We start from the raw sequence: 13203 nt of genomic DNA on the forward strand, positions 1-13203 counted from the left end.
CTTTATATATATATATCTTGGTTAGTAATCTTAATTTTGGCAGCTTTTTATAATTCTTGTTATGTATTTATTTAAAGCTCATGGAAGATTGAGCCTAAAATTGTGTGGCAAACTGGACTACAGATCTCTGATCAGCTGTTCTGCTACTTACATCAACAGTTATTCAGAATTTATCCCCTGGATTCCAACAGTTCAGCCTTGTTTCCTAGGTGCCTCAGCTGTGTTGTGCTTATTTTATTTACTTGCTGGGTGATTGCTGAAGGGCCCCCTGCTGCTCTTTACATTTGTTGATTCTGAGCCTGGAGTGTCTTTGTGATTGTTTTTATCCATGCTGCAGATTTTGGACTTTTTCCCTATACTTCCATCTGCTTTTGTTTCTCTATTAGTACCCTTCTATCTGATTAATGCAAAAATTATGATTATACTGAATGGCCTCCTCTTCTTATTTTGTAGGACAGTTAGGGATATAGGGTTAATATAAGGATCATATGAATTAATAACGGAAATAGAAACCTGAGCCTGGCATAGCTCAATGTACATTTTTAGCATTTTTATTGTTATCATTACAACACATACTGCCATTTCAGAGAAAGGGAGAGGAAATAGAATTGTTTCAATTTTATTACCTTGCTTTTTTAATGCCCATTGTCTTTGTATGTGAGGAATTATATACATTTTAGGAGGTAAATTTGTCAAAAACGCAAGTGGCTGAATATCTGGGAATGACAGCATTCCAAAATGAAACTTGAACCATCTATAAGAAAACATAGTTTATCGAGTGGATTCACCACCATTTGTTTAATGTTTCCTTGTGGCAGACATGTTTTTAAATATGTTTTGCTATTATATACAACTCACAGAATGGACTCTTATTGCTTTCTTTCCAAACTTCTCTAAGTATAACTGTAAGATTAAATCCAAGAAGTAGCTGCTAAACTAAGGACAGGAGGTTCTTTAATTTAGATCCGCATTAGCAGATTGCTGCCTGAAGTTCGTGCTCATTTACATAAGCACTAACTGAGTGAGGCTTCCTGTGGCCCCATGTTTTCCTTAACACTGTTCAGTATAGGGTTCCAGCATCAACAGTTTAAGAGGTGGGAAATGGCACCTACTTTTACTTTAAATGTCTCTGTTTATGACTAAAATCCAACAGCTTTTCATATGTGTATTTGGCTATTTTTAAAAGGAAACGGGCAGGCGTCTGTCTCGGCTGTTCTTCATTTTTATCCTAAAGGTCCCAGGTATTCCCCCTGCTTTGAAATCGCTCTTGTCTTTTGTGTACACTGCCTCCCTTTTTTTCTTTCATTCCATCTGCTTTCAGTTCTCATTGAATACAATTCCATCTGCTTTCCTCAAAAGTTCAAGTGTGCTGACTGTTCCCACCTCCTGTTTTTATAGCACGTTGGAGAGCGCGGGTCTCGGTTACACTGACGTGAGGACTAGGTGAGCTGACATGAGCGAAGGGTTGAAACAGTGCCTGTTGTCCAGGAACAGGTCAAAGATACGCCATTTCTTTTCCTTTTTTGCATTTTTTTTCTATGAACATCTTGTAATTGAGTATCAAATCAAACACAATTAAGTTTTTTTTTAATTTTTAAGAGCTCTTTTTATTAAGAAAATTATTGCCATGTGTTGTCTTTTGCTTTTTTTTCAAATATAAAGGTTTATGTACCAAAATTTATTAATCATTTATTTCCTGTCTGTTTCTCCCATATGGTTTCTTTTTAAGTGAATGTTTACTTATACATAAATGAAATAAAATAATGAGAAGAAAAGTTGAAAACCTATTAAGGGGAAAATTAAAAAGAGAAAAGTAACACATTTAAGAAAAATTACTTGGCAAAAAAAGGTAAGTACAAAAATGAAGGAATTAGAAAATGAAAAAGAAACAAAATCATTTTAAAATTAGGCAAGGTGAGAAAACAAGACAACTAATGAAAAAAATTATGATAAAATTAAACGGGATTCAAGAAGAGAAACCAAAAGTAATACTTGGTTATCCCTCCCTAGTCATTAGACCGATTTCTTTTTCCAAATATGTAGCATTGCCGTCAACAGTGCACCATGCAGATGCCCTACTTTTACTTACAGATACTGTGCCCAGGATCTTTACTGCTCTAGACGAGACCAGGAACATACTCAGAATTAGGGTTTAAAATTAGGAAGCCTAAATTCAAGTTCTAAACCTTGGGCAAATTCTTTGAAGCAGCTAAAACATAGTAGCAAAGATACTTACTTGAGAATTTCTCCGACTAAACTAAGAACGTGTGAACTGAAGACAGTGCCGTCTTTGACCTCTACCTCTGTGCGAGGCACTGTTTTAAACCTTTAAGTCAGCTCATCTAGTCCTCACAGCTCAGATCTGTATATTTGGTCAGATGTTGAAGTTTAACCAGTAACATAAATATATTAACCAATAACATAAATATATGGTGAAGAGTAACCTCTTGTTTTTTCCTTTAGGATTAGTCAAGGCAGTATGATATAGGGACAAGGTTAGATGTACAGAACATTGGAACACATGGATTAGATAAAGATTCTAGACCCACTCTTAGTGGAGATCTGATTTAACACAAAAGCACAGCGGCAGTTTGGTGAGAATGGATGGCAATTGAATCAAATCATGGCAGATTAACTGGATATCTGTTTGATACAACAAAATAAAACAAAAAAAACCCACTGAAGCTTGAACCTTATACCTTACACAGGAATAATGGTTCCTTGGTATTAGGGACATAGAGGTAAAAAGAAAACAAAAAAACTTCTAGATGGAGATATAGGGCAATATTTCCTTAACCTCAGGTAGGAAAAATTATTTTTCCTCTAATACTTTATGAAAAAATATGAAACATAGAAATATTAAAAGAAGTTTACTGTAAATAACTATATATATATATATATACCCTAAATTGAACTATTAAAAATTTATTCTGCTTGTTAAATTATATCAACTTTTCCTTTCTACAAGGAAGGAATCTTAGGTTCTCCTTAGAACAGATTCCATAAGTACTCATTTTTTTCCACTCCATAATATACACAGCACTTATAGACTGATAATTCCAATATCAAGACAAATTATATTAGTAACCAAATGGTTTTAATATGTTTTAGTGTTCTTATTCTTTTTAGTTAGAATCCCACTAGACATGTAAAAATCATTGTTTTTAAATTCAATTGAAATATTTTCTAACTGTGCCAAGTCAGTTCATTTGGTTCATTTTACTTTGATTTTTTTTTTTAGAGATTACTGATTTAGTTTCATTTTGTTTAATATTTACTTAAAATATTTACAAGGTCCTAAACTCAAATTAATGGAACTAGGTATATTAAAGAAGGGTAGAGTTCCTATTGGTGTATATACCACCTTTTTTTCCCACCTCTCCATAGTCAATCATTATTTTAGATTAATTAATTTTGTTTTCTTTTAACATAATCAAAGTGTTCTCCATTTTGCTTTGTTTCTCCCCTTTGCTTTTGTTTTAAAGCAGTTTAATATTCATAGCAATATGGGGCAGAAGGTCCAGGGATTTGCCATGTGCTCCCTGCCCCGTCACATGCACAGGCTCCTCATTATCAGCATCCCCTGCCAGAGGGGGACATGTAGGCTACAACTGAGGAACCTACATGTCACATCATTATCACTCAGGGTCCATAGTTTGCAATAGGACTCACTCCTGTTGTACATTCCGTGGGTTTGCACAAATGTATAATGGCGCATATCCACCATTATGGCGCCGTACAAACTGGTTTCCTGCCCCATAAATCCTCCATGCACCACATCTACCCATCACTCCCTTCTCCCAGCCCCTGGCAATCACTGATCTCTTTACTGTTTCCATAGTTTTGCCTTTTACAGAACATGATACAGTTGGAGTCATATATATGTAGCCTTTTAAATGGCTGCTTTCTTACTAGTATGCAGTTAAGTTTCCTCCGTGACCTCATTGGTTTGATAGCTAATTTCTTTTTAGTGCTAAATAGCATTCTGTTGTCTGGCAGAAGCATAGTCTATCCACGTAGTAGAGTCTTGTTGTTTGCGTTTCGCTGATGACACAGGAGGTAAAGCCTCCTTTCATACACTTCTTTGCCATCTGTGTGTCTTTGGTGTGGTGTATATTGAGATCTTGGGCCTCTTTTTTAATTGGGCTGTTTGCTGATTGCTGAGTTTTAAGAGTTCTTTGGATTTTAATCCATCATCAGATGTATGTTTTTGCAATATTTTCTCCTAGTCTATGACTTCTCTTTTCATTTTCTTGACAGTGCCTTGTCATTAATTTGCATTTGATTTTAATGAAGTCCAGCTAATCATTTCTTTTCTTCATGGCTCACGCTTTTGGTGTCTTATCTAAAATGTCATTGCCATCTTCAACCTCATCTGGCTTTTTTCCTCTATTATGTTCTGGGAGTTTTATAATTTTCATTTTACATTTAGGTCTGTGATTCATCTTGAGTTATTACATGAAGAGTATAAGGTCTGATTCTAGATTTTTGCATATGGACATCCAGTTACGACAAAATCATTTGCTGACGAGATGGTTTGCTCCATCAGCTTGATTTGCTCCTTTGTCAAAGATCAGTTGACTATTTACAGGGGGTCTATTTCTGGGCTGTCTATTCAGGACCATTGATATGCTATACTTTTTGCCTTTCTCCTTGTAGATCTGCAGTTTGGTGTCTGACATTTGGGGAAATTCATTTGTCCCTTCCTTGATCTGTAGTTTGACATTAATATGGAGAAGTCCTCAGTCATTATTTCAAATATTTCTTCTGTTCCTTTTTCTATTTCTTCTCCAGGTATTCCCTTTACTTATATGTTACACTTTTTACATTTGTCCTGCAGGATTTTTTTTGTCCTGGGGATTTTTTTTTTCAGCTTTGAAGTTTCTAGTGAGATATCCTCAAGCTAAGAGATTCTTTAGTCTTGTCCAGTCTACTAATAAGCCAGTCAAGGCATTCATAATTTCTATTACAGTGTTTTTAATCTGCAGTCTTTTATTGTTGTTTTTTCCCTAGGATTTTCATCCCTTTGCATTGCCCATCTACTTTTGCACACTGCCTACTTTTTCCATTACAGCCCCTAGCATCTTAAGCATAGTTGGTTTAATTTCCTGCTTGCTCTGTCAGTTCATGCTGTTTATATATATAATATATAATAGCCAGGCCTGAGGTACTAGATAAAAAAGATGCTGGAAATAGGCCTTTAGTAATGTAATGAGATGTTTGAGGGGAGGAGGAGGGCACCCTATAGTTCTATGACCAAGTCTCCCTCTTGTAGTAACCTGTGTTTAGTGACCTGGTCTGTGAGCTTCACAGTATTTCTCGTATTTTCTCTTCCCTCTCAGGTGGGCTAGGTTGGCTAGAGTGGGTTCCCGTATAGTATTTCCCTTCCTTTCAGTGGAGTTCTCTAAACAGCTGGGGTTGGGTCTTCCAATTCCCCCAGATCATTGAGGCTCAATAAAACCTCAGCAGATAGGCTTGGGTTAAAGAGTTTTGCCTCAGGGCAGGCTTTGTTCTCACAAGAATTTTCCCTTCTCCCTGCCAGAAGCAGGAGGGGATTTTTCTCAGTTGGTGTGAGAACCAGCGAGGACTCCAGGAGATTAAAAACCACCGAAGTGTGGAGGGCCTCTTCTCCCCTCAGATGACTGGGGACCCCTGGAGTTTTTATCTCTCAGAATTGCCTACACTGAGCCTTCCATCCATTTGTCATTTAAAATGACCATTGCCCTATCTGGGCACTGGTTTCTGGAGATGTTTCAGCTTGCTGGGTGTCTGCTCTGGCGAGTTACCCTTTCTCTGTCTCCTCCACCTGGAGGAAGCGGTTCACCATGTGACCTCATTTCTCTTATCTGAGAAGAGCTGTTGCTTTTTCAGTTGCTCAGCATTTAACTTGTACAAGGTGGTAACTTCCAAGCTCCTTACATGCTGGGCCAGAAACTGGAAGTCAGTCTGCTTTGTTTTTTTAATAAACTGCATAACATGGAGTGATCTCTTTAGCTATGTATGCAGAGAGATTTCTCATTCATTTTGAAGGTTGCACAGTAATGATGATTGGTTATTACTTTTTATTAGTTATACACTTATAAATATATGCAATGAATTCTGTTTTGGCAGACATTTGGGTTGCTTTTTGTCTTTGCCATGTGAATAGTGGCAGGAATAGTCTGTGCATGTGATGTTTTATGGTTTCACAGGGCATCTTTAGGTAGATTTCCTGAATGGAACTTCCCGATCAAAGAGTCAATACATAGTTAACTTTGCTGCTTATCTCCAAATTCCTTTGCTTAGAGATTGCAGTGTTTTGCAACCCGCTAGCATTGTTTGAAAATGCCTATTTTGCCACAGCTCTATGCAGTTGTGTGTTTTGTCAAATGTATGTTTTTTTGGCTAATCTGGTAAGTGAAAATGACCTCATGGTGTTTTAACATTCTCTATTTGTAGCAAGTGAACCAAATCATCATAAATGTAATGGGCATTTGAATTTATTTTGAATGAATTTATTTTGAAGTGTACAAGTACTGTATCGCTTGCCATTTGGGCTAGGGACTTGATTTTTTTTCTCCCTTTTTAGGAGCTCTTTCTGTATTAGGAATGTTAACTATCAGTGATATAAACTGCAAACAGACAAAACTTTTAAACCGTGATTTTATCTAAATAATAGCATGAAGTGTCAAATTTATAGTCTACATATTTACATATAGATGTATATATATACCTGAACTATCCAAGTTTTGAAAATAACATAAAAATAAGAATTATTATGGAATAGATGGTATGCCTATTTCCCTTTATTAGTAGGCATTTCTCTCCTAACTCTCATTCTTCACACCACAGATTTTATTTTCTATAGAGAAGGAAATTTAGGCTCTAATTTTCTTTAAATTTGTCTATTCAATTTTTCTCCAACCAAGAATTCATAGGTAGAGTCATAATTAAATTTCTGAGTGCAGGGAGATGCTTTCCTATTTTTTAAAATCCAATCCCCTTGCTTAGCACATCTGTGGTCATGGCCCAGAGAGCTGACTTAGATTCTTCAGGGCCCCGGGTAGCCGTCATTCTACAATTCTAATATTTCTAATTCTAATATTAGAATTCTAATTCTAATTAAGACTGGGTGGCAGTCATTCTAGCATTCTAATATTAAAATATCAGTCTATTAGTCCTGCATTCATTCATTCCAGGTTTGTGGGCTCAGTATCTCTCGTAGCAGTGCCATGCTAGGTTATAGGAAAACAGCAGTGCAAACCAGAAAACTATAAATTTTCTTCTTTCATTTTCCTTACAATCTAAAGGAAAAGCAGGGCGTTCAGGTAGGTAAAATCACATCCCTGGGCCCCCATCATAGACTCTGCTGGAATTGCTCTTACATGATAAGAACATGGTAATAGATTCTGTGGAATGTGATAACTATTATGCTTAGAATCAGGAGTCCTATCCCCCCATCCCACAAAATGACTTTAAATAGTTTTCAAGCAAGTATGTTACTATTATCATTATCATTATTTTAACCACTGCTAAGATACTCTTAAGAAATAACTTTATTTTCATTAGCCTTTTTGCCTGTAATTTTCATATTAATTTTGTAAGAATTCTTTAGAAGATCAATGTGGGGAAGGCATGGTTTGTACCCTGACAAATTCAAGAGAAGTTTAGAGAGAAGTTAAACAAATATTTCCATTAGAAATATATAAATCATTGGATTTTATTTGTGACTTCAATTATGATATGTTCCAGGGATAGAAAATTTTAATTTTTTTTAGCATTGGAATAGTTAGAGATATATAATGCAAACTATAACACAAACTTATTTCTCTTAGAAGTTACTTATTTATTGTATTCATAGAGGAGAATATATCTGATATGATAATCATATTCTATTTGTTCATTCATTTTAACGAGTTTTGACATGTGACCTACCAGAAAAGATACTTGTAGGAAATGAGTAATGAAAATCTGTATTTTGCTACAAACAAACTTGTTATTTTTTGGGGGTGGCTAATCAGATTGTTTAAGGCATTCCAATATTATTTTCTTTTTCTGACAAGTATTTTTCTTTTAATAAAAAATATTTCCTCTTTTTCTGGAGGGGAATTTCTTGAAAGAATATGAAATCAGCACTGTTCTTAATAAGCTTAGTTAAAAAATAAAATATGTAAGCCAATATTTTTAAATATGATGCTCATTTAATTTCTATGTTTTCAGATACATAACATGTTACCTTAGTTTTCCCTATTAGCTCTAGAATTAGATTTAGCGAAAAGAAAGAACAGCAGATTTAGCCATATGTTTTAATTTGGAAAAATAATTTGATTTTAATAAGTTTGAGTTTCAACTAAATCCAAGTTTTCCATACTTGTAATGGAAAATAATTTTTAAAAAACCTTTTTAGAATAGTTCCTCTTTTTTCTCTATTATCTCTCTTCCCTCCTTCCCATCTTCCTTTCTTTAAGGGATTTTTCATCTCTATGTCCTAACCTCTTCCAAATCTTTTGCTGGAGCTCTGACCTCTCAGCTGTTCTAGATGTCTATATTTAGCTTTCTGTTAGGCTTTCCCAAATGAATTTGACCAAGAGATTTCAAATACAACATACACAACATTAAATGTATAAGTTTTCTTGTCAAAACTTCCTCCCCTACTCTATTTCTAATCTGTTATTTACCTAGTCAATCAGTACCAAACTGTGACTCTCATTTGTAGTAACAGTTACTTTAGTTTCTTCCTTCCAACTTGTTTCTTAAATCTTGTTTCCTCAATCTCATTCTTATTGCTGTAATAAAGGACATTTGGGGAACTATTCATAACCAACTAATGTGTTCTAACATGTCTTCAAACTAATTCCCCTTCTTGTTACTAAAGCTTTTTTTTTTTTCCTAAATCACAAACCTGATCATTTTACTCCTCTATGTATAAGTCTTGCAACTTGCCATTGTGTACAAAACAAAGGACAAACTCTTCTTGGTAACATTCAAGAAACTTCACACTTTGGAGACCATCCAATCTCAATCTCGGCTTCCTGCATATATACCTTATATACTGGCACTTCCTGCATAGGGCTAGCGCCACCGTGGGCAAGCTCTTTCCATGCTGTTCCTCTTATCATAGTGTCTTATCTTCAATTAATTCCTCTTCTCTCAAGACATAATAGTATTGATAAAGTCTCCGTGAAGGCATCTAAGATCTCATCTCCACCCTCCAGACAAAACTAAAAAAATGTTAGTATACTTCAAACACACATTAAACAATGATCATGCTTTCCCCCACTTACCTGGAACTAAGCTCACCCACTAAACTGTGAGCATATTGACAGTCTGGTTACCTTGGCATCCCCAGCAGAGTGCTCACCTCCTAGTATTACTGATTATTTCCTGCAGGAAGAGAACCTGGTTGAAAGTCAAGACACTTACTTCTTTTCTCTTTTCTTTTTAATTGAAATATGCTTGATATACAATATTATATTGGTTCAGGTGAACAACATAGTGTTTTGACAATTATGTATGTTGCTAAATGCTCACCATGACAAGTGTCGTTCCATCTGCCATCATATAAATATATTGCAATATTGTTGACTCCATTCCCTATGCTGTACTTTCATCCCTGGGATTCATTTATAACTGGAAGTTTGTGCTTTATCCACTTCACCTATTTTGCTCATCCCCATACCCTTCCCCACCAGTCTGTTCTGTGTTTATGAATCTGTGTCTGGTTTGTTTGTTTTGTTTTTTAGATTCTACATATAAGTGAAATCATATGGTATTTGTCTTTCTCTGTCTAAATCATTTCACTTAGCATAATACCGTCTAGTCCATCCATGTAATCCCAAATGGCAAGATTTCATTCCTTTTAATGGCTGAGATAAATTCCGTTGTATTATTGTTGCTCATATTTATATTCAACAGATTTTTGTGTATGTTTTCTTCTGTGAGTTTTATGGCTTCATGACTTACATTCAGGTCTTGGATCCATTTGGAGTTTACTTTAGTGTATGGTGTTAGACAGTAATCCAGCTTCATTCTCTTAAATGTATTGCATCTTCTTTATTTTTAAATTAAAATATAATTGATATAAAATCTTATGATGGTTTCACATACACAGAACAGTGCTTCAACACTCACCTATATTATCGAGACCTTACCGTCTCCATTGCAATCACTGTCTATCAATGTAGTAAGATGCTATAGAGTCATCAATTGTATTCTCCATGCTGTCCGATGGTCCCGGTGACCTGCCTATGTTGTGATTGTGAATTTTAGTGCCCCTTAATCGCTTTCTCCCTCCCCACCCACCTTTCCTAACTATTCCCCTTTGGTGATCACTAGTCCCTTCTAGGTGTCTGTGAGTCTACTGCATTTTTCATTCCTTCTGTTTTGTTTAGTTTTGTTTTTATACTCCACAAATGAGTGAAATCATTCAGTATTTGTCTTTCTCTGCCTGGCTCATTTCACTGAGCATAATACCCTCTAGATCCATCCATGTTGAAGCAATGATGCAAACGGCAGGATTTCTTTTCTTTTTATGGTTGAATAATATCCATTGTGTATATGTACCACATCATCTTTATCCATTCATCTACTGATGGATACTTAGGTTGCTTTCATGTCTTGGCTATTGTAAATAGTGCAGTGATAAACATAGGGGTCCATATGTCTTTTCCAATCAAGGGTCTTGTTTTCTTTGGGTAAATTCCTAGGAGCAGAATTACTGGGTCAAATGGTATTTCTATTTTTAGTTTTTTGAGGAGCCTCCACATTGCTTTCCATTGTGGCTGAACCATTTCACATTGGCATCAACTGTGTAGGAGGGTTCTCTTATCTCTGCATCCTAGTCAGCATTTGTTTCTTGTCTTTTGTAAAGTGACCATGCTGCCTGGTGTGAAGTAATATCTCATTGTGGTTTTTGTTTGCATTTCCCTGATGATTAATGATGTGGAACATCTTTTCATGTGCCTGTTGGCCATTCACATTTCTTCTTTGGAGAAGTGTCTGTTCTGATTCTCTGCCCATTTTTTAATTGAGTTATTTGTTTTTTGGCTGTTGAGTTTTATGGTTTCATGACTTACATTCAGGTCTTTGATCCATTTTGAGTTTATATTTGTATGTGTGGCATTAGACAATAATTTAATTTCATACTCTTGTATGTAGCTTTCCAGTTTTCCCAACACTATTCATTGAAGAGGCTGTCATTTCCTCATTGAATATTCATGGTTCCTTTATTGTATATTAGTTGACCATATATGTGTGGGTTTATATCTGGGCTCTCTTTCTGTTCCAATGATCTATGGGCCTGTTCTTGTGCCAGTACGAAATCATTTTGATTACTGTGTCTTTGTAGTAGAGTTTGAAGTCATGGAGTGTAATATTCCCAGGTTTGTTCTTTCTCAGGATTTCTTTGGCTATACGGGGTCTTTTGTGGTTTCATATGAATTTTAGAACTATTTGTTCTAGTTCATTGAAGAATGCAATTGGCATTTTGATGGGGATTGCATTGAATCTGTATACTGCATTAGAGAAGATGGTCATTTTGACAATAATAATTCTTCCTGTCCATGAGCATGGGATAGATTTCCATTTACAGATGTCTTCTTTAAATTCTCTCATGAGTGTCTTATAGTTTTCAGAATAAAGGTCTTTCACCTTCTTGGTTAGGTTTACTTCTGAGTATTTTATTCTTTTCCATTCAATTGTATATGTCATTATTTTCTTGATTTCTGTTTCTGCTAATTTGTTGTTAGTATATAGCAATGCAACAGATTTCTTTGTATTAATTTTGCATCCTGCAATCTTGTGGAATTCAGTCATTAGTTCTAATATATTTTTGGTGATGTCTTTAAGGATTTCTATGTATAGTATCATGTCTTCTGCAAAGAGTGATGGTTTAACTTCATCCTTACCAATTTGGATGCCATTTATCTCTCTCTGTTGTCTGATTGCCATGGCTGGGACCTCAAGTGCAATGTTGAATAACAGTGGGGAGAGTGGGCATCCTTGTCTTTTTCCCAGTCTTAGAGGAAAAGCTATCAGCTTCCCGCTCTTAAGTATGATGTTGGCTGTGGGTTTGTCATATATGACCTTTATTATGTTGAGGTATGTACCCTCCATACCCATTTTGTTTAGAGTTTTTATCATGAACAGATGTTGAATTTTATCAAATGATTTTTCAGCATGTACGGAGATGATCATGTGATTTTTTAATTCTTTTTATTGATGTGATATATGATATTGATTGATGTTCAAATATAGTACCATCAGGGGCGGAGCCAACATGGTGGCGTGACTAGGACAGTGGGAATCTCCTCCCAAAAGCATATATATTTTTGAAAATACAACAAATACAACTAATCCTAAAACAGAGACCAGAAGACACAGGACAACAGCCAGACTACATCCACAAGTGCGAGAGCCCAGCACCTCGTGAAACAGGTAAGATACAAGCCCCGGCCCACCGGGACCTGAGCGCCCCTCACGCCAACTCCTGGGGGGAGGAGAGGAGACGGAGCAGGGAGGGAGAGGGAGCCCAGGACTGCTAAACACCCAGCCCCAGCCGCCCACACCAGAGCACAGACACAGTGCATGTCTGGAGGGCTGGAAACTAGGGAAACAGGGCAGCAAGACCTCTGAGCGGGTTCCGAAGGTGATGCCCCTGTGACAAAGAAAAGCGAGTGCTTTTTGAAAGTCTTAAAAGGACAGGGATGCAACAGCTGAATGGAAACAACACAGGTCACAGTCCAGCAGCTGGAAATTACAGGGAAAACTGGGCACACTAACCCACTGGGCAACAGCTCTGAGACCCCACACAGAGGTAAACAGCCAAACAGCGCCCCGTCCATTACCCCTCCGGGTACTGCAAAAGCAGAGAAGCAGCCTAAGGCTGGCCATGCCCTCAGAAAGGGAGCTTCCTCCATACCGGCAGGGCAAGACACAAAGACCCAGTCTACACGCAATTACCCAACACAAGCTACTAGGGATCGCAGTTCTCCCAGTAAAGAAAGGCCAGGAGCAAGTGGAAAGTTTGGCCCTCCCAGCTGACAGTCAATAGCACCTATCAACAAGAAAAGTCAAAAAAATATGATCCAGAAAAGACTAACCCAGACAGCTTCGGCATCTGCTACATCTGCCCCTGAGAAGGAACCTGGGGAGATAGATTTAACCAGTCTTCCTGAAAAAGAATTCAAAACAAAAGTTATAATCATCCTGATGGACTTGCAGAGA

Source organism: Manis javanica, chromosome 6 (genome assembly GCF_040802235.1).
Source record: "Manis javanica isolate MJ-LG chromosome 6, MJ_LKY, whole genome shotgun sequence".
Taxonomy (NCBI): Eukaryota; Metazoa; Chordata; class Mammalia; order Pholidota; family Manidae; genus Manis; species Manis javanica.